Source organism: Anser brachyrhynchus (assembly GCF_964034855.1).
Source record: "Anser brachyrhynchus genome assembly, chromosome: 7".
NCBI lineage: Eukaryota > Metazoa > Chordata > Aves > Anseriformes > Anatidae > Anser > Anser brachyrhynchus.
In genome coordinates, this window is record NC_137701.1 from 17,308,851 (window position 1) to 17,330,609 (window position 21,759).

Sequence of the window (21,759 nt, forward strand, 5' to 3'; positions counted from 1 at the left end):
GAGAAAGACCTGCCTGCCCCCTTACTCCTTGAGGAGACCTGTTCATTGGAAGGAGGGCAGGTAGCTAAAGTATTGAGACACTGTGCTAAATTTCAGTTTTGAGAGTGGACATTTTGCTCACTACCCTGGTGTTCTTTTTCACTGCTCCAACTGTTGTAGGGGACCAAGTATGTGGAGGTTGAAGGTATGACACGAGCTTTAGAGTAGCAGGATTGTTTCTGAGATTAGCTGGAGTTTTTGGAAAGTTGTTAAAGTCTCTCTGGGATAATGGTGAGGGTAAGAACTGATGATTTGTAACTCTTCAGAAGTTTTGTCAGTAGATCAAAGATCAGGTGGACAGACACAGGAGACTCTTCAAATATCTGTAGTCAACAGAAGTGTGAGGAGTCCTCCCCAAAAGGTTTAAGAATTCTAAACAATGGAGATTATCAGGTAATCATAATTGGATGTTATATATCAATTTTTCTCTTTTTTTTAAGCATGTATGCCTTCTAGTTTATTTTTAATGTGTTCTCAGAAGAGAGTTAAAATTTAAAATGATAACAAAAATTTGAACTAGGCAAGGAAAATTTCAGCTGTCAGACTGACAGATTATAGGCTACTGAAAAACATGGTCTTAATAATAAAAAGTACCCTGCAAACCCCCTAGTTATTCTAAATGTTACCTATTGTAATAATACAAGCCAGTAAGTGAAGTTCAGCTCATATTATGAAACCCAATATAATTTTCTAGTCTTTGTGATTGAAGTTTGTTTTGTTTGGTGATTTCATTAACCATTATTACCAATGAGAAATGAAGCTCAGACATACATTTCAAAGGGCAATGCTACCCAGAGAACTGTTATATATGCTGTTTGGGCACAGATCCAAATCGGTGTCCAGGGTTACCTGATAAAGCAAATTCCTTCACTTGAAGAGATAATAATTGTTATAACATTGATAAATGCAATTATCCACAAGAGATAAGGCATCTCAGCAGCATTTACAAGGTACTTTTTTATGTTGTTTTCAAAAAAAACAGCAGTTGGCCAACTCAGATCTTTGTGTCTTTGCAGAGCTCTATCTGGTATTGCTTTCTTGTTTAGCATCCTGCTTATATGGTTGTGCTTGTGTGGTACTAGAGAAAAGAGAATGCACATTGAGGTTTTCATGTTTAGCTAAATTAGATTCTAAACATTTTTTCCCTCTACTTTTACAAGTATTTAGACTAAAATATATGTTCTCAGAGAAGCTGTGCTTTGTACTAAACTGAAGGTGATGGCTAAAGAATCAGATTGTTCTTTCCAAATTTTATTGGGAACCTGAAGAAAGAGAGTTTTCATAATGGAGTATAGAAAATTTCTTTTGGAACTCTTGCTCTTTGTAATTCTTCAACAATACATGTATTGTTAAATGTCAAGGCATTTGCTCAACACAAAAGAATGCTCAAGTTCATCCTACTATATTTTGCTCCTTGTTACCAGCATTTCTTGTTCTTGCTCATGAAAGCATTCAGTCATACACTTTATGATATTACACTAAAACACCATATTGCTTAATAACTTGGATGGTGTCTGTTTTAAGCTTATAGAATGACCTATCCTGATTGAGAAAAGGCTAAGCAAAACCCCAAAAATAACGCATCCCTTCTTAATATATATATATATATATACACACTTCTGTTACTTGTGTTCAATTTGGTTTAATTCATTGTTGTAAATAAAGCAAAATACAATATATCCTTCTAAATAACACAGTTGCTCAAATAGAATTATGACTATTTTGGACTCCAGATATTTAAATTAATTTTACGCTTTTACATTGTGCATAATCACTTAGGGATACAGCCTTACAGTGTTCTTAGGCAAGTTGTTCTTGCTGACTTATCAGGAGGCCTGTCTCTGTAAGCGCTGTGAAGTTGAGCCATGCTGCTTCCTGCTGATCCAAGTCATGTTCTGTTTTATGAGTATTGCACTTTAGTCTATTTGTTTCTATGATGTTGGAAGAGACTGTAACTGCTGTGTCTTAGTTAAAGGGCTGGCAGTCTGGAAAAGCTGTGTGTGGTACTCATTTTTGCATTGAACCAAAATATTTCTTGGTCAGGATATGATATGTAATGAAGTTATAGAGAGAATCACTGTTATTGCCAGTATGTAAGAGGTATTCCTGCAGGGATTTGCTATCAAATAGAATATTAAACGTTAGTAGATTTAAAGTAGACTGGTTCTGATATCAAATGTTGCACATCAGTAATGCTTGCAGATTGAGATCCTACGAACCATAGAATCAGAATGGTTTGGGTTGGAAGGGACCTTAAAGGTCTTCTAGTTCCAACTCCCCTGCCATGGGCAGGGACACCTTCCACTAGACCAGGTTGCCCAAAGCCCCATCCAACCTGGCCTTGAACACTTTCAGGAATGGGGCATCCACAGCTTCTCTGGGCAACCTGTTCCAGTGCCTCACCACCCTCCGAGTAAAGAATTTCTTCCTTATACCTAGTCTAAATCTACCCTCTTTTAGTTTAAAGCTGTTACTCCTTCTCCCATCACTACACTCCCTGATAAAGAGTCCCTCTCCACTCTCTTTTAGGCCCCTTTTAGGTACTGGAAAGCTGTTTTCAGGTCTCCCTGGAAAAGACCTGAACAGGTGGGTAATGGTCTAATATTATCTCCTTCTGTCTTCATGTAAAATTTATTTTGTCAACACAATTACACCAATTTAATAGATTGGCTTTTTAAGCTATTTTCTCTAGTCTGCTTTTCTTACTGCTCAAATTTCAGTTTATACTTGTCATAATATTCAGATTGGTTTCTTACATGAGGTTTCATAGTAATATTAAACAGGTATTAGAAGTTGTTTTAAACCATACATAGTAAGGGTGTGGTCGTTTCCAAACATTTCACGGATATTATCATAGGAGGCTGGAGGTTCTGGAGTGTTCAGCATTGTTTTCATCTATCTCTGTCATCTGCATTTAGGAAATATCAGTAATTTAGTAAATGAAAAGACAGCTTCATATATAGACTAGTTGAAGCTTTAGTAATACAGGTTTTGTCAGCGTCTGCCATGGTGAGACACCATGCTAGATGCAAAGGAATACTCTCATGTTACCTCTGTCTCTCTGTTGTGGTAATAGCACAACATAACATTGTGGCTGCCCGTGTGTTTGTGAAATGCCTTTGCATTAGCAGCTGACTTCAGAAAAAAAAAAAAAAAAGAAGGTGGTGAATTTGGCTGCTTAGTGTTGTTTTAGAGAGTGGACCGAAAGCAAAGACCGGCATATGCAAGGAGGTGTGAAAGGCTTAGGCATTTAATTGACACGAATCAACCAATAGGTTTCTTGTACTTTTTTTCCTCAGACTTAATTAAATTCTAACTGGAAGATTAAACCACGGTGAGGATCATTAATAATTTAGCTGCTATACTTGTTATATACAATCTTGAAGGAAAAATATCTTGGAACTTTCGTAAGGACACTAAATACCAATCAACTCTGGTGATTATATTTCTGAAAACAAAAATTTTTATCGAAGACAAAACAGTAAGAAGTATTTGACTAAGCTGCTGGGTATAACAAGCACTTTCAATTTTCTCTTTTGGAATTTAATAGTAAACACTCAATTTCATAATTTGCATTCGGATACAAGCTGATAATGATTTCTGTGGAAAAAGTAGTTCCCTGATACAAAGTTGTACTGCTGAAGATGAAATACTAGCTGTAGTTCAGAGATTAAGAATATATTTTCAGAATCATTTATCAAACACATTTGTATTGATAGACCAAAAATGAGGGTCATTTTTGCTTGTTGGACTTGAATTTAAAGGCTCTTTCTTTTCACCACCACTGGGGATGCACAAGGGCTGCCCATTCAATCTTATGTGGTTCATTTATCAGGTTTCTTGTTTAGCAGTCTGTTTGGTGGATCTTTCCAAAATGAGGTGCTTCATGAAACCAGACTTAGAGGACTAAATGACATAGTTATGGGAAGAGGCTAATGAGTTAGCCCTATGAAAATGTGATATAAAAAGCAACATCCAAAATTACCTTAAAACAAAGATAGAAAAACACGTATAGTTCTGTTTCTTGATTTTTGTAGCATAAATCTTAGATGCTTAATCCAAAATTAGAAGAATTATGAAAAGACATCTAATTCTTAATCCAAGAAAAAATACCTAAAATATCAAAAGAATTATGCTTTTCCCAGAAATCTTGAAACATTTTTTTCCTATCTATTTTGGAAGTTCTGTGCTATTTAAGAATGAGTTTTAATATTTTTATTTCTGTTTTGCTTGAATTTAGGAGAATTATATAGATCAGAGATTGTTCGATGATAACTTCCAGGCCTTTTCTTTGGTTGATTCACGTACTTTGTCCTGTGTTTAAAAATTAATCAGTTTGTTGACATCAACAGCTGCTCTTTAGTGACTTGAGTTACAGTATATTAATGACTGTCAGCATGTCCTGGTGGCACAGCTGAAACTTAGGTAGCGATGTCAGTAATAGATCTAAAAATAGTTCTGAAAAGTTCTTTGAAAAGTTACTGCCAGCTTTCTGGCATGACAGATAGTAGCACAATAGGACAAGAAAGCAGCCCTGTGATGTTGGTGAGTTTATCTCCTGACAGACAGCCAAAGAACTGTGTGTATGAGTAAATCATAGAAAAATTGCCCCTGACTAGAAATCAGGTTTTGTCCGCTTTGATGTATGAATATTAATTTAACTATAAGACATTAACTTAGGAACTTAGATTTATTCACTTATTAAAAAAGAAAAAAGGCTGTAAGTCCTAAAGAAATAACAATAATAATAATAATAAAAACTCTTAAGAATTCATTAATTTGTCCTGAAAGAAAACATCCAGAGCTAAAGCTCTCCATAAATCCATGTTGTTTCCCATCCCATGTTCTGGCAAAACAAAGAAGCTTCATTTAGTTTAATCCAAATGCCAGACTATTTTCTCTCAGGTAGCCCAAAGTTCTAGAATTAAGGGAAACTTGGTAAAGTGCTCCTTTATAAATAGGGGATTTGTTAGTTACGGTGTTTGGAATATGCATTTTAAAACTTAGCTTTCAAGTTGTCGATGAGAGTGAATCAATCGCTGGGGCTGATAACAAAATCTGTACGGGTGAAGTGTGTATTTTGTAAGAATCATCCCTTTGCAACTCCTGTTTTTTATTTATTTATTTATTTATTTTTGTTGGTTTTGCTTTTTAACTGTGCTGTCAAAAACTGAAGAACATAAGAGACATCAGAACAAGTATCAAGAGCATTGTGGTAGAGAGAGAGAATTACAGAAGCAGTGAGGCTGCTGAACTAAAAACAAAAAACAGTCAAGAGCAGAGTAGGGTTATCACTGAAGGTGCGAAGAGAGACTTGACTCTAGGTATGTTTACAGCTATAGGAAACTAAGGGCACTATAGACATAAAAGGAGACATTCAAATTGTTTAAAGGTTTTGAAAAGATTGAGGAATAAGGATAGAGATTCAATCTTATAATTTTACTGAAAAAGTAATTTCATAGAATCATAGAATATTCCGAGTTGAAAGGGACCCATAAGGACCATCAAGTCCAACTCCTGGCACCGCACAGGTCTGCCCAAAAGTTTAGACCATGTGACTAAGTGCACAGTCCAATCTCTTCTTAAATTCAGACAGGCTTGGTGCAGTGACTGCTTCACTGGGGAGCCTGTTCCAGTGTGCGACCACCCTTTCGGTGAAGAACCTCTTCCTGATGTCTAGCCTAAACTTCCCGTGCCTCAGCTTGACACTGTTCCCACAGGTCCTATCACTGGTGATTGCGGAGAACAGGTCACCTGCCTCTCCACTCCTCCTCGTGAAGAAGTTGTAGACTGCGATGAGGTCCCCCCTCAGCCTCCTCTTCTCCAGGCTGAACAGGCCAAGTGACCTCAGCAGCTCCTCATGTGTCTTACCCTTTAGGCCCTTCACCATCTTCGTCGCCCTCCTCTGGACACTCTCCAACAGTTTCATGTCCTTTTTGTACTGTGGTGCCCGGAACTGCACACAGTACTCGAGGTGAGGCCGCACCAGCGCAGAGTAGAGCGGGACAATCACTTCCCTCGACCGACTAGCAATGCCGTGCTTGATGCACCCCAGGGTACGGTTGGCCCTCCTGGCTGCCAGGGCACACTGCTGGCTCATATTCAACTTGCTGTCAACCACAACCCCCAGATCCCTCTCTGCGGGGCTGCTCTCCAGCATCTCGTTGCCCAGTCTGTACGTATAGCCACGGTTGCCCCGTCCCAGGTGCAGGACCCGGCATTTGCCTTTCTTAAACTTCATGTGGTTGGTGATCACCCAGCTCTCCATAATTTCTGTGCCTATGGGATTTTGATGGCACTGACAGGGTAGCTGTTCAAACAACAAAAGATACAGGGAATATTTGGAGACAGAGTGAAGTGGTGAAGTGTCCCTTTTTACCAGTGTCCTTATAGTTTGTGCTATGTGACAGGCTATGAAGTAGAAGCACTGTGTTTTCCATTTTCCTGTAAATGTTATTCCTAAGCATTCAATTGTTAGCTTCTAATTCTGGTTTTGCTGGCATTTTTGCCACTTATTACAGTGGAATGAGGAGTTAGTTCCTGAAGTTATGTATTGCAGCTCTGATGTGCTGATTAGCATGTCCGTGGTGTATCAGGTGCCTTATGTACTGCAGATCAGTCTGGTGTGGGACACGGGCTTCACCTGAAACTGTCTTCTGACTGGCTTGTTCTGTCTCTTTCTTTCGTATATTTATTTTTTGTTTTATTTTGCTTTATTTTGTTTTGTTTTAATTAATTAATTTATCTTTTTTTTTTTTTTTTTTTTTTTTTTTACTGTTGGGAATTCTGTGAGGTTAATGAAAGTAATCTCATGGACGTGAGCATATGTGAGAACAGAAATAGGCTCAGAAATCTTCAAGATCTGGTGTTTATCTGATTTAAATGAGAGAGAAGTAAAATCTTAGAAGGGAGATCATTTTCCATTTGGTTCTGCATCTTGAGTGCAGTCATCCACCAGGAGTGATGTGTGGTTTCTGATGGAGTTCAACTCCAGTTGTAGAACAAAATCAATCAGTTTTTCACTGAATGCACTCAGTAGTAAAATATATACTTTATAATCAGCAATTTTAGAGACTACAAGATTACTCCATGGCTCTGTGCTCTTAAAATTTTAAAATTATGGTAATTATCACATTGAAAACTCATCTGATAGTTGAATACTAAAAATAAAATTGAAACATAAGTGAAATTGATATTAAAATATCTGAAAATCGGCTACACTCACCATCTTCATTATTTTCTGATCTTGCAGAAGTACTAAGCCATTTGGCTTTCCCACCCTTTTCATGGGATGCTCTCCTTTTGCTTTATTGGTCAAGTTGTCCTTCTGGTTTTCCCAGTATTCATCCTTAGGAATACCATTCATTTCCTTCTTCAATCCTATCACTCATGGTTATGTCCCAGTGCATCAGATTAAGGAATATTCTTTGCTTACAATATTTACTCCTCAAACATTTGTGCTACAATGAGGGTTACATATACTAATTTCCTTCTAAACTAATCATAGTAACAGCATTAGAAATGGTGCTCTCTGGTTGCGTTTAAGGATCTTACATCATTCAAATATTTTATTTCAAAATTGTCTTTATTTAGAGAGCTTGTAAATACCTTTTGAATATCACTTTCCCTGTGATCATGTTAGTCTGTGGTTCCTATCCTGGCTGCTGGGTTCACACAGGTGATGTTTGGTGTTCTGCCACTTGATTATTGATGTTTCTTTTGTATGCAGTAACCTTGCAATTACTTTTAGTGGCATACTCTGTGTATATATGGTGCTTTGAAATATTTTTTTAGATTACATGAAAGTTCTTTTAGCCAAATGCTTACTTCCAGCAGCTGTAAATGGTGTCAACTTACTCTTTTAGCTGTCTGCTGTTGGGATATTAATAACAGTATCATTTTACTTTTTGAGTCCCTGTTCAAGTTTGGCCATTGAGAAATGGTATAATGAAAGGGATGGAATTCTATTACGACTTAATAATAGTGAAACAAACAAGCAAACAAAACAACAAAATTCATCTGGATTCCTGGATAGGAATAAAAAGATTTAAATAAAAGTAAAAACTATTACTAGCTTCTCCAGTATCACTACAGTATAGTAAAAGCCTTAATATTTCAAATATATGTTACAAGATCTGAATAGATCTTAGAGTTTAAAAGAATGAGCAGCTTTTGTGGAAGAAGAGAGTGGGCTGATTACAGGAAAACTAACCACAGAACAAAAAAAAAAATAAAAGTTTCTAATTCTTGGTCTACATAGAAAATGTTCATCCATATACATTTAACATGCTGAGTCTATAAAGCACAGGGATTTATTTTGCTCTTAGAGGACTAGTTGTAAGATTTGGGAAATCCTTCTGTTACAGCTATTTGAGAAGTGCTTTGAGAGGTAGTCCTGCAAGTCTAACAAAAATGAGGATCTCAGCACTGTCTTTGCTTTTTAAAATTAAACAAAGGAATGACTTCTACATGAAAGAGAGGAATTATTACTTGTAAATCCAAACATCAGGGATTGAAATCTTAGACCCCTAGAGCAAGGAAAGTGTAAGAAATATTAAGAAGCATAACAAAGTTGTCATAAAGTCAGTATTTTATATCCAATTCTGAGTCATTCTGTACTTAAAAATTATATAATACTGCCAATTATGAATACAAATCCAGGTGGAATTTTAAAACCTTTCATAAGAATTTTGAAAACCCTCTTGATACTGTCATGCCCTAAGGAACCAGGAACATAAATAACCCAGTACCTGATGCTGACCTCTGAGAAAATATGCAAACTCCCATTAAACTGCATCTGGAGTGATTGCACCATGAGAAACAAAGGGAGAGGTGGACTGACTGGAAGGGCAGCAGTTTCTTCATGTGAGCTGCTGCGAGGCCATTGCGTGGATGCTCTAATCACTTTACCAGCTTCTGCCCAGAGCCCCTTGTTGTGAGCAGCAGTGTGGCTCCTCTCTGCCAAACCTCTGGACAGAAAGGCTTCCCAGGTCTGTACCTGCACACCATGGAGTCACTCATTTCATTGATTAAGGCGCAGATAGAAAGTACTAAACTAATATGGCAAGAAAACAGTTAATTCCTCTTTGTCTTTATTGCTAGAAGTTTCCCAATGATCTTTGTTTGCCAATTTCTGCACTGTTCTTCATTCTCATAGTTTGATTGGATCCTTTCTAATACTTCATGCATTTGACCTCCACTTGTTTTGTCTTAAATGCTTTTCTTCCTCTGCACTTGAGTAGTCTGAGTACCCTTCTCCCACACCCCAAGCTAACCCAGTCATTGTCCTGCTTTAAGATACTTAAAATACAAATATAGGAGCTGAAATCTTAGGCAAACCTCTACCACTACAAGGTAACTGTCTATAATTTATCTCAGGTCATTGATTTTCTTTTTTCATACGTAGTTGTCATGTCTGAGGTGAAAGAACACCTCTCACTTTGAGTAAGTTATGCCCCCCCGTGTTCCCAGTTTCCTTAAACGAACTGAATTAAGCTAGACTTCACATAGATGCTAGACCAGCGTGTCTCACAGATTATGTGAATAGCTATTATACTTTAAATGCTCATTCTCTCATGTTCCTCATAATTTCTGAATATATGTCAGTCCTCAAATACAATGTGACCCTAAAGTTATCAGTTTCCTCTTTTATTTCTTTTTGAATTCCATCTGGATTTTTTTCATTGAACAAACTTTGCTGAAAGTCTTCCTCATAATAGCATGGTCTTTCCATATAACCCTTTAAATTGAAGCCCTTTTATTTCGTGCACCATCACGCATTTCTTTAAATCGTGTTTCAGAGAATATCTTCTACCAAGATGGGAACAATTCCAAACATATTTGATAAAAATGCTAATAGGATTAAGCTGAGGCTGCCAGTCTTTCCTCTTTTTGAATTTTACCTTGTTTCATGGTGAGTGAACTTCTTTCCCTTCCATCAGACCAGAAACCACATCATTTTGTTAGCAGATTTATCTTCTGGCTCCATCTCTGACTTTGAGAGGTGTGGGATTGGTCCTGTTAGATGTGATGTGCTGGGCTCTATTTTTCTGCCTGGAGCCCAAGACCGGTGTGATCGCTCAGGCCCCTTGGGAACCAGCAGCTGCTGCGGTGTTGGTGGGTTGATACCCAGGTCGTGCTCCCCTGGGAGCTCTCCCAGAGCGGACCTGCACTCTGTCCTTGGGCTGTTGATGCCTCTGAACAGCCTATTATAAGAACAGAGTTCCTTTCTCACTGGGTGTCTGCAAAGGTGGCCTGTGTAGGCTGTGCAATCTCTCCTTGGTTAGAAAAAGGATCTGCTTAGGCAAAACTGAGGCTGGAATAATGAAACTGAAATGGAGTGGGCCAGGAGTGTATGTGGAGTGTGGTCTCACTCTCTTTTTGATAAAGTTGCTCTTAATGTTTTCATTCCTCTTTGTTGTTGTGATCATTTGCATCATGTCCCTTAGATCTTAGCATTACAGGCAAGTGTCTGAGATGTTAAACAACTGTGAGAAGAATTTATTTCCTCATTGTCTCTCCTCTTCCCCCTAAAGTAATAAAAAAAGTATTGGCTCAAAAGAACTAAAAAGCAGTGTTATTTCAGAATTTTATTTCCACTTTAAACACCTTTAATCAGAGAATTTGTAAAACTAGAATCAATCTGTGTTTAATCCAGTTTATCAATAGAAGGTTCTCACTCAGCTGGAAATTCCCAAGCAAGAGAAACAGCCCTCTGCTCTCAGAGCCTGCATGTTCTTTCATGTATTAACATTTAATGCTTTTGCTTCCCTGAGCTCCAAAGTCAATTCAAGGCTTCTTAGCTAAAGCAGATTTTGTCCAACCCAGGTAAAGTATCATAATCCTCAGTGTGAAGTGATCTTCCAGGTGTCAACAGAATGCATCTTGACATAGAGACGGCATTGTTGAAAGCTGTGGGTTTTCTGTGGGTTTTTACAGGAAGGTTTCTGTAAAAACTAGAAGAGCAACAAGTGTGGAGTCAGGGCTGTGGGCAACAAAGGCAGGGAAGGCGGAGATGATTCAGTGACTGGGAAAGGGTGTGCAGCCATCTTTCTGCAGGGATGTCTGGTGAAGAAAGATAAACATTTTTCATCCCAGTCTTCCTCATCATTGTCTCCTCTAGCACTTGCTCCCTTGCTAGAATATTTCCTCCTGACTATTATCCTGCACACCAAGGGAAGGTCCTCAGTCTTCATGGGGCCAAAGCTCGAGGAGCCAAAGCTGCTCCTGCTGCTGGGAGAGGATCAGCCTGCAGTCCCTGGGGGCAGGGTTTGTTTTCTTGTTGCTGTTGAGGTCTTGGGAGAGGGGCAGCAGTGCCAAGTGCTAACTGTCAGCAGGGTGAGGGAAAAGCTCTTGCGTAGGAAAATATTCATTCAGCTGTCCCTGACAGCTGCATGTTGCCTACTGGTTGGCTTTGCAGAGCAAGACGCTGCTGTATTGCATGTTGTCTCTGTACCAAACCAGTCATGTTCTGCTGCTTATAAATATCTCTACAAATTCTCTGACTGATTAACAACAGGATTTAAGGTAGAAGAGGCTTCAGGTGATACTCATGCTGATCCCTTGTGTTCTGTCTGCTCAGGAGCTGCAGGGAGATGAGAGGAATTGGACATCCAGGACAGGAATCTGAAATGCGCCGAGTATCCAGGGGCTGAGCGCGCTCAGTTCCCATCAGTGGCAATTTGTACGGTTATGTGAGTTCGTGGATTATGGGCAGACAGCAGCAGGACTCAGCTGTTAGTTTGAGCTTCCTACTCTGTGTAGGAAGGATTGTGCTAGAGAAAGAGGAGAACTGTGTGGCTAAGAGAATTAATTCAAAGAGAGGATCCTTGATTTTTTCATAGCTCGTGTTGTGTTTCTGGGATGGAGCAGCAATTTACCTGAGTTGGTGAGGAAGATGAAGTATGGAACTTCCTTATTCTTTTCCATTTTGAGGTTACTTGCAACATAGAGACACTTGGAGAGAAAAGGTAAGCATTGTTTCTCTGTGCAGCAACTGTTGTCTCCTTCAGGATAGGGAGCAGGACTCTCCCGTGCTGATGCCTTGTGTCACAGCAGGGAGATCATCTCCTCTACATCAGTTCATTATTACTAGAACTGAGGTGGGTAGGAAGAAACACAAGTCTCTTTTTTGGCTTTTGTCTTTTTTTTTTTTTTTTGAGCAAGGCTTTGATTCAAAAGTTACTATTTATAATAGTTTCCATTAAACCCTGAGAGTCCATACCGGCAAGTAGCATCCTATTACTAAAGAATAAGCATTTCTCAAGCATTAAAATTGCTATTCAGCTGTTCTTTTGTTTCCATGGCAACTTTAAGAGTAACAACAAAGAAGTAGGTGATGTTATCAGCCAAAAAAAAATAAAAATAAATATCTGTAATGTTCAAGTGATTGTTGATAACAACAAAATGGATGCCAGTGCAGGGTCACATACAGCCAGTAATAGATATTGCACCTATGACAGAAGTATTGCATGTGACATTTTAAAGCAGAAAGCATATCAGAAAGTAAGGTTGATGCAATCAGCAGATTTTATAAATTATGCATGAGGTACTGTTTCAAAATTCAACAGGAAACTGTGGTTTGCCTTCTGTAATGGCATGAGTTGCGTGCTCATTGTATATACAATATGTGCCACCTCAAGAGGAGAGCTCAAGGTTTCTGCTCAGTTTGTCAATGGAATAGAGAACAAAGCTCCTAAAGAGGGTAAAAGCTAAAGGTTAATGTTCTCATCTAGTTTCAGTGTTGATCTGAAAAAGGAAGCATGTAAGAAAGAAAAGGCAATGCTTTTCTTACAGATAAATAAAATAAAAGGGGACTAGGAGGAGTTATTACCACTTTTTGATCTCAGCCCCATGGTCCCAGGAGCTTGGATGTTTTACTGACATGTAGAATTGAAAATCATTCTTGGAGAAAAAGCCTTAAGTAAATCAGACTGAGACTAGTGCTGGAAACCAGCTGTGAGAGGCAAATGATTTTAAGAAAGATGCTTGATGTTAGAGCTGAGAGAATTGGAATTAAAGTAGTTTTTATGTAGCTGAGAGGTACTGAATGAGGAGATCTGTTCATAAACAAAAGTAATGATGGATGAGTTAATGAAAATAAAACTATTCTTTTAAGTAATTTTTGTCCAATATTTGACAATTCTCTTTAAACTATTGGTGATGAGATGTACTGTGGAAATTCTGCCTCTTAATATAAATATATGCCATCAATACAGCATGTACCAAAATACCTTCTGGAGTCTTAAATTAGCTGAATTTAAATGCTACTTTCTCCAGTTAATATGTCATGTTAGCGCACTGTATTTTGTAAAGGTGTCACTTCATTTCTTGTATCCAGGGCTCTTGATTTGAGCTGTCTGTTATCAAAGAAGGCTTTTCTACTCTACAGGAAAGATGGAAAGTGGAGATTGCAACCAGGTGTTTTTCGGAGCCTGACTTGACAGCATCACACAAGCCCTCATTTCACACAGATAAACAGAACAGCTTCATTCAGTAACAAGAGCACAAAACACCATCTGATGTCTGTTTTAGACTTCAGAGAACTGGACAGATATTCATGTGGTCCTCGGTTACTCATGGCTTCAGTTACACCTGTTTCTGTCCCTCCTTAATAAAGGCATACAGTATTTTTTTTTAGCTTTGTTTTATTCAAATACTTTTGCTTGTGTGCATTAAGAAACATGTCCAGCTCTCACTGTCTCCTTGCCTTATGAACAGAAAAAGGTTTTCTTGCTTTCTTTTTTTTTTTTTTGGAGGGGGGGTGTAGTGGGGGTGAGAGAGGGGATACTCTTAAAACAAAACTTTCAGGGCTGCTAGTGCCTCATCTCCCACTCAACAAGCTCAGTTTCCTTATTTGTTTTCATTTGTCTCAGTTGCAAAAACTTTCTGAACAGACCTCTGGTTTTGAAAGTTTGTAGATAAACCTGAAGCATGTATATAATTCAAATTAAATAACACGTATTTTGAAGTTACCAGTTATATTAGACTTTCATAAAACTCTTAATTAAAGTGAAACACTAACCTATATAGTCCTTGACTGTCAGCTGAACGGCATTGCAAGGACGTTCAGAAGTGGCAAGGTTTCTGTCATTTTCACTTTTAAACTTTGGAGGTTGGACATCAGGGTAAAGAGCTGCCACCTCCTCATTCCTTTGGCAGGTATGTTCATCTGTCTCTTCAGCAGTAAAAGAAACAAGGCAGAATGGAGGGAATCTAAATGAGACTGAAATAAATGTAGGCAAATGTGCTCTTGTGTTTTTTGATGAGATTAATTAATATGAGCTGATGGAAGTGTGGGACTGTAGTCAATTAGAAAAATTAACTTTATTTTCATGAGAGACAAGATAACAGCAACACTAGAGATTGACAGTCTCCATTTGCAGAGCAGCAATAACCTAAGTAGTAGAGGCTTCTCTATACCTGTTTCGTTTCCTGAGAAAGACAACTACATATGTAATAGTGGCAAATACACCTGCATGTCTGTCTTGTGTACGCCAGGAGGAATTGAAGGCCACCAGCTGACTCCAGGCTGGCCCCAAGCCAAGCAGTGCCTGCTTTAAATCATTATCACTTCAGGCTTAGTTCTGTACCTTGTCTTACAGTGACATTTTTTATCCTGTTACCATCCTATCCTCTTTGTTTGAATCTTCCAGGGAGTATTTCCCTTCTGATAAGTTCTCTGTTAAATCTGATTCCCTAAGAAAGTTGCTTAACCTATAAAACAAAGCTGCTATTTTTCCTAAATCCATTTCTATAAACACTTCTGAAAACTAAAGGTTGCATACAATTCATTTTTCTGCAATTTATCACCAGTGGAATATTTTTTTGCAAGTCAAAAATGTATTTATAATTTTGAAACTAACTTCTTGTGTGAGCAAAACTTTGAGAAGTGGAATTCCAGACTTTCAAGGAAAGATGGACCACATTGCTAAATTGCTTTCACTGGTATTAGAACAGATCTCTCAATATCTAGAATCACAGAAACATTATTAAGTTTGGAAAAGGCCTTCAAGATCATCTGGTCCAACTACCCCCCAGACACCAACATTACCCACTAAACCATGTCCCTGAGCTCCATGTCCAACCTTTCCTTAAACACCCCCAGGGACGGTGCTTCCACCACCTCCCTGGGCAACCTATTCCAATGCCTGACTACATTTTTAATCTAGTTGCTCTCAAAGGATGAACACTGAAATGCCTAAACAGTTGTTATAACTCCATCAATTAATCTGTATAATTAATAAAAATAATCACTCTGATTATTTTTCTCCAAATTTTCTAGCAAGTAATTGAAGTTCCAGTCTGTAAGCAAGATATTGATGCTTGTCATTATGTAATATTTGCAAAGTAAGTAGCAAGTAATCCTGCTGACCATTCTTTTAAATGTGAGACATCTTATGGATTTTTGTAGTTTTTAATGGATATCTCTTTAGAGTTCACTAAGATCTGTCTCAAAGATCTGATTTTAACTCTTTTTGAGCTACGCATGTGCACAGGAATCTCACTAAATACCATGGAGCCAGTAGCAGACTTTTTTCTTCTGTCAGCTTTTTTCTTACCTTTACTTATTTTCCCTGTGTTTTGAGTACTTTTTATAGTAAGGAGATTTTCAAATAGTGTAGAGCAGATGCCATAGATTTAAGCAGAATTCTTGCCAGATTATCAAAAGGTGTCATTTTATTCAGATGGATTGGATGACTTCTTTATATTCTGTCTAGTCCTATTTTGCAGTGATTGTTGATGTATCTAGTAATAATGGCTGAAAGTCGCTAGTCACCCTGGGAAAAATAAATAAATAAAAAAAAATAAATTAATAAATATATTTCTTTGTAACTTGCACAAACCCTAATGTCCCTAAATGCAAGCTGTCTGTGCTTTTCTCTGATTCAGCTCTCAGCAACTTGCATGCAAACAAATTGTTACAGTGGGTATAAGGCAATGAGCAGCTGTGCTTACGATGTGTTATCATGAACTTTGCTAGAAATGTCTTATGGAAAAATAACATTTAAAATCAGATGCAACTTATATTTGTGAATAAAACTGTAATTTCTTTATATTTATTGCACAGATAAGAAACCCTGTTCTTGACTATGACACGTTTGTCCTTAATGAAAATATGAAAATAAAAGTGTTCCATGAACAAAAGTTCCCAGTTTCATTACAGCTGTGGAACTTTCCATTTCATGTATGGTGGTAGCAGGACTCTGTACAAATTGCTTTGACAAAAATAGTATTTTATAAAGTGGAAAATTCCACCTTCAGAGTGAGAGGGAATCTTAGCAACCTTCTTTTCCCAGAATTTGCAAGTAGTGTGTTGGGCACTATTAAACTATTCAGTTGTCAACAACCATATTTGACAGAAGTCTAGATGTGAAAAGTTTTTGTTCGCTTTAATTTTCTGCAGGAATTGATATATCACTCTAAGAGTGATTCTATTAGTGTTTATACTGTTCTCTCAATTTAAAATGCAAGAAAGTGCAAGTACAACAGGAAAACAAAAACGCAAATTTCAGATACAAAATAAATGCATGACATTAAACATTACATTAAAGTTTCTTTTTTTATGTACAACTAAAAAAAGTAGGTATTTCTATATGCTTTCATGTTATGATGTTAAGATTTTGACAATCCTGTTTGTGCGGGAAGGACCCACTTTTGTGCTGTGGTCTGCACAGGATAAAATCCACTGCACTTGGGACATCACTGATGCAACTTGTAGGATATGTTTGTGTTTTTGTTTGCTTCTGTTAAATTTTGTTGTATCTATCTATTACCTAGAATTTGTGATAAAACTATCTCTGAAAGACACCGTCTCCTTGAAATCGAGCAAGGCCATGTTTATACTTCAAAAAAAAGAAAAGTATATGACACTGGCTGTAAATATCTTTATTGTAATTTGTCTTTAATGTCTGCAGTCTCTGTATCCTTTGGTGGTCATTTAATCCTTTAGTTGTCCATATAGCTTTGCTTCTGCTTTATGTATAACACTATTTTATTGTCTTGATACTGATGTGTGTGCTGCTGAGACTCCAAAATTCTCTTGGGAGGTTACTTCCACGGTCTGGTTCAGCTCAGAGAGTGCCACCATGAACATTAAATGTCACTGAGAGTAATCTTGGTGTTGAGAAACTTTCCCCAATGTTCAAACCCGTGTGTATGTGTGTCCTTTTATTTCAGTTCTATTTTTCAAACCTTTCCAAAATTCTTTACTAGTCTTTCTGATACCCAGTGTCCCCCCTTGCCTCTCTGTCTGTTGTGTATTGTTACTAGCACATACATATGTAACTCTTTATATATGCTAGACTTTCCACAGCTTGCTTCTTATATCAGTCTCTTCAATTTGTAAATCCTTTTCAATTTGAAAGGTACCCGCTGCTTAACACAGTAAGCATTGTCAGTAAGGGACCAATAATTTTTTGCTTCATGGAAAATGTATATTGATTCTTCGAGCTTTGTCCCTCATGCTGTGGTCAGGTTATTAGGCTTCACACATGATAGTTTTATGCAGAAGAGGGAACTGGGCTTTTCCCTCATTATCCTTAATTGTTCCTCTGGCAGGTTAGTCCCTCACTCTTGCAACTCAAGTATTATTTGGAAACATATCAAATGTTTTTACTGTGTGTACCTTTTCATATTTCTTGCTACATAACCAAGGTTATCTTTAGAAAAACAAACAAACAAATAATAATAATAAAAAACATTTCACATAGAATGTCCAGATATTTTTCTTTTCTGTAGTTTTTTGTCTGTCTTATTTTGCTCTGCACAGCTGCCTAGTAGATTGATTTATCAATCTATGATCTGTACCTATCCCTGCATATGAAGACCAGGTGGTCTTAGATTGATTTACAGATTTACTCTACTGTTATGATTGAATATGCACATACAGAAATGGAAATACTGGACAAAGCTCATCCTGTCCATACCCCTGTTAATGTAGGCATAGTGGTTTACAATCTCAAATCTTGTTGAAGTTTTCTTCTTCTGACCACATTGGAGTCCAGCTGCTCTTAGAAGTTCTTCTTATTTCCAGCTTGAGTTCATTCTGCCTTTACTTCATCATGGATGCCAAGATTAAATACCGTGAGATCCTACCCCATAAGATGAACATTTCACAGTTAATATTGGAAATGAATTTAAAATATGCCAGAAGACATTTTTCCTTAAGTTTTGTTGTAAAATGATGGCTATGTTCATTGTTGAAATCAATGGTGTTAAATCTGGGGGGAAAAAAATGGTGAGTTTTTTTTATTTATTTTATTTCCCTATTCTGGCTGCACTGTTGTTTAAACACAAGGGGTTTTTGTTTCTTTCTTTTTAATTGAGGTATTGGTCACTGATCTCTATTCAAATGTGTGTTTCATAAGGGCTTTAAAATATGCTACATACATTTCTGTTTTTCTATTATAGAAAAGACATCTGAGGATTAAGTTTCACTTTGCATGACTCATTTTTGTTTTGTGTAATTTTCAGAAGTGTTGTTTAATAGAAGATGTTTGAAATTCATGTCCTGGGAAAAAGTGTTGTAGAGGTAGTCATTGCTGTGTTGGCAGTAAGCTGTAAGATAGAAATTGTCTTTGCAAAACTTCTAGTGAAATAGACCTACAATTAAAACAAAAAAGGTAAAAATCTTATTATGTGTTACTTAAAGGGGTAGATGTAGATTACTTGTCTTTATTGTAAACATTCTACTACTGAGAAAAAAAAAAAAAGGGTTTATTCTTCTCTTTCCTGTTCTCTTCTGCACTCTGGCTATAATTTCTTAAATACCTAAGGACATTTTTTCCATTTTGAAGCAACTTATGCCATCCCAATCTTTCTGATTAGAGTACATAAAAGCAGATTAATGGTAAATTTAGTTGCCTGATCTCTTCCTGTGCTCAAAAGCATATACTATGGTTATGGACAAGTTTCAAGCAGACTCTAATATCAAATCCTTCCAGAGAATGGTTTTGAAAATTCTGGAAAACGACACAAATGCTAAGGGTGTACTTACCACCAGTGGAGGCAGAGGGAGATTATTCATGCTATCTGTTGGGGGTAACCATGTTAAAAGTACGGGCTCTTTCTGTAGGTGATTGACCTCCAGTGAGTACTTCTGAAAATGCAAGTTCAGAGCCTAATTCTTAATTACCTTAATCAACCCCGGCTCCTGAATTAGTGACTCGGTTTAGATTGGTTCGATTCCCTAGATTATACAGCAGTGAGTGTATTCTGGAGTATGGTTTCACTCTGAAAGGCTGTTCTATTGCAGAAATATACAGCATATTTTAAACCCATTCTGGAATGCAGGCAACTGTGAAACCATGATTGCTGTATCCACAGGAATGTATAAACCTGGGCCTTAACTAAGGAACCAGTCTTTCATCTCTATCTTTGCAAACTTCTCTTGCCCAGTTTAGCATGCTACTGTGGCAATTATTAGTGCAAGGAGATGTTGTGATTCAGGATGTTTGCAAAGCAATGGAAAGAGAGTGTTTGTGATGAGGAAGCTGCAGCATGTGGTACAGAATATGTGGTGGTAGATAGAGGGGTGTAAGCTGTGATCGTCTCCCCAGGCTACAGGTCGTTGTTCATGGCTTGTTGCTGTGGTCCTCCTGCTGCAGATGCTGTGATCTCTGTGGTATCATAGTTGTTTCCCTTTTTCCATTCGGTGTTCATGTATCCCACGTATTTACTGGGTTTCTTTGTGCAGCAGCTTAGGAAGTATTAGCCATGAATAGCATGTAGCGGTTTTTGTTAATGTATAAGTACGCTAACAAATACCCTAGTACCTCCTCTTGTTACTCCTTTGCACTGCGAAATGCTAGCTATAGCATCTGGCCTGTCAGCTGGTGTGTCTACAGAGAGCTCCTCCTGCTCAAGTTAATAGGCCAAATTTCACTCTTGTATTGCTGCTAATTCCAGTGACTCTGGGGACTTAAAAGGAACGATGATGGATTCACACCAGGGTAACGCATGCAAGTTTGGACCATTTGCTGAAGTTTTGTACATTGCACATTATACCTCCAGGTACACAAGTAGTTTTACTTCCCTCTGTATTTCTCAATAGCAAATATATGTAATTAAAAGGAAAAGAGCAGAGATACGTTATAGATTTTTTTTTCTTCTGTGTCTAATGTGTATTGCCTTTCAATCAGCAAAGCCTCCATTACTTCAGTCTTGCCAAGAACTAAGTATGAAGCAAGAGTAAATGTGCATGGCACTCAAGAGAATTAAGGAAAAGGTTCAAACATGAATTTAAAGACCAGTGATTTGGAACGTGGTCTATTTCTTAATACAGGCAAAGTAAAGTTCAGAACAGAGAAAAATGCATGTAAGAGTGTGCATTGCTTCATTCTTACTTCTCAGAATCGTAGGCTTGATCTTTACTTCGGTAAATAGTCAGGGGGTTAAAAAGAGAATGGACAAGGCAAATATTTCTAGCCATTCCAGGAGGCAGGCCAAAGCCTGTATGCTGCTTAGATCTGTCCAGTTTATTAGCACTGAGGAAACTAAATGTTAAATAAGGCTTGCTGCTTTTAAAATCAGAGTAAAATATTACATTTTAAGGTAGTGAAAATATGTTTTAGAGATAAGAGGGAGTTATATTCTTAATAGGCATAAGAACAGAATAGACATCTTACCTAATTTTCTTTCCTGTTAAGTTATGCACCAAAATACTACTATGTCTATTTATTAAAAGAAATAATGTTGTTTCTGAAATGACTGGTAGTGAAAGGAATTTTGCACAGAGGATTGTTTTTTTTTTTTCTTCAAGATTCACTTATCCGACTATTTCTTTTATCAAACTTACTGTGAGAGTTTGCAAGTTCCTTTAAAGACATCCTAATAAGAGCACAAGTGCAAATTATCAGGAAGTGCAGCAAAGATAATTTTACTAAAATATAAGCTCTTTGTGTACTCAAGCACAAAGACTGTATGTATAGATAGGAAATGAAAAGTAGTTCAAATTACAAAGGATGATGAAGAAAGAGTAATATGAATGTATTGGACAAAATTAAAAAAAAAAGAGCAAGAAATGAGACTGAAATAAGCATCAAACTTTAAGAAGTTTTTCTGTAAATGCACTTACAATGCTTACAAAACACCAGGGAAAAAGCTGGATTGTTATTATGTGGATGTCAGGAAGTCAAGAAGCTGGGATTGCGTGGTGCCATTTTTGCATTATTGGTGTTAGAAAGATCAATTGTTTTAACATGATGGTCATCTTAATAAGTGAAGGGGGGAAGTTAAATGAAAGGGGGAGATTGCAATGTAAGAACGAGATGGTGTTTTGATGAACTGGGATCTTCAAAATGCTGGATCTGACAAATGCTGTACAGGGACATTTGCGCTAATGGAAATCCTGGAGCTCTTACCACTTGTGAAGAGAAGAGGAAGTCCCAGAGCATTAAAAGAGACCAGATGGGTCACAGTGTTTTTAAAAGAGGAGAAGGACCAAACTGAATTTAAGAACTAATGTGTTATCTTCCCTTTGAAAATGCAGACAAGTGAATTTGTGGCAAAGCATACAAAGGAGAACAGGATCTGAGTAATAAGCAATAGGGCACACAAGCAGGGATCGCTGCTCTGTGAATGCAGAAAAGGATTGCTGCATATAACAAGCTGATTATGAGTTAACAATGCCACGTTCGACAGATGCTGTCCTGAGAGAGAGAACCAGAAACAGTTTGGCAGGCATTAAATTTATCTGCTATGCTGCCAGGAAGCTGAGGG

At 37.6% G+C, this 21,759-nt stretch overlaps 1 protein-coding gene across 9 annotated transcripts in view; it reads left to right on the forward strand.

The window, feature by feature from the left end:
• ZNF385B (zinc finger protein 385B) overlaps positions 1-21,759 on the forward strand; it is a 170,422-nt gene that overhangs the window by 79,699 nt on the left and 68,964 nt on the right. Inside the window, exon 2 of one of the 9 annotated variants that reach the window (XM_080600703.1) lies at positions 11,883-12,008. The exons of 7 other annotated variants lie outside the window; for them this stretch is intronic. The gene's annotated coding sequence lies outside the window, so the exon portion shown is untranslated. Of the gene's footprint in view, positions 1-11,882; positions 12,009-15,345; positions 15,388-21,759 lie in introns of those variants that run through there. One more of the 9 variants, XM_080600704.1, reaches the window with a different exon arrangement.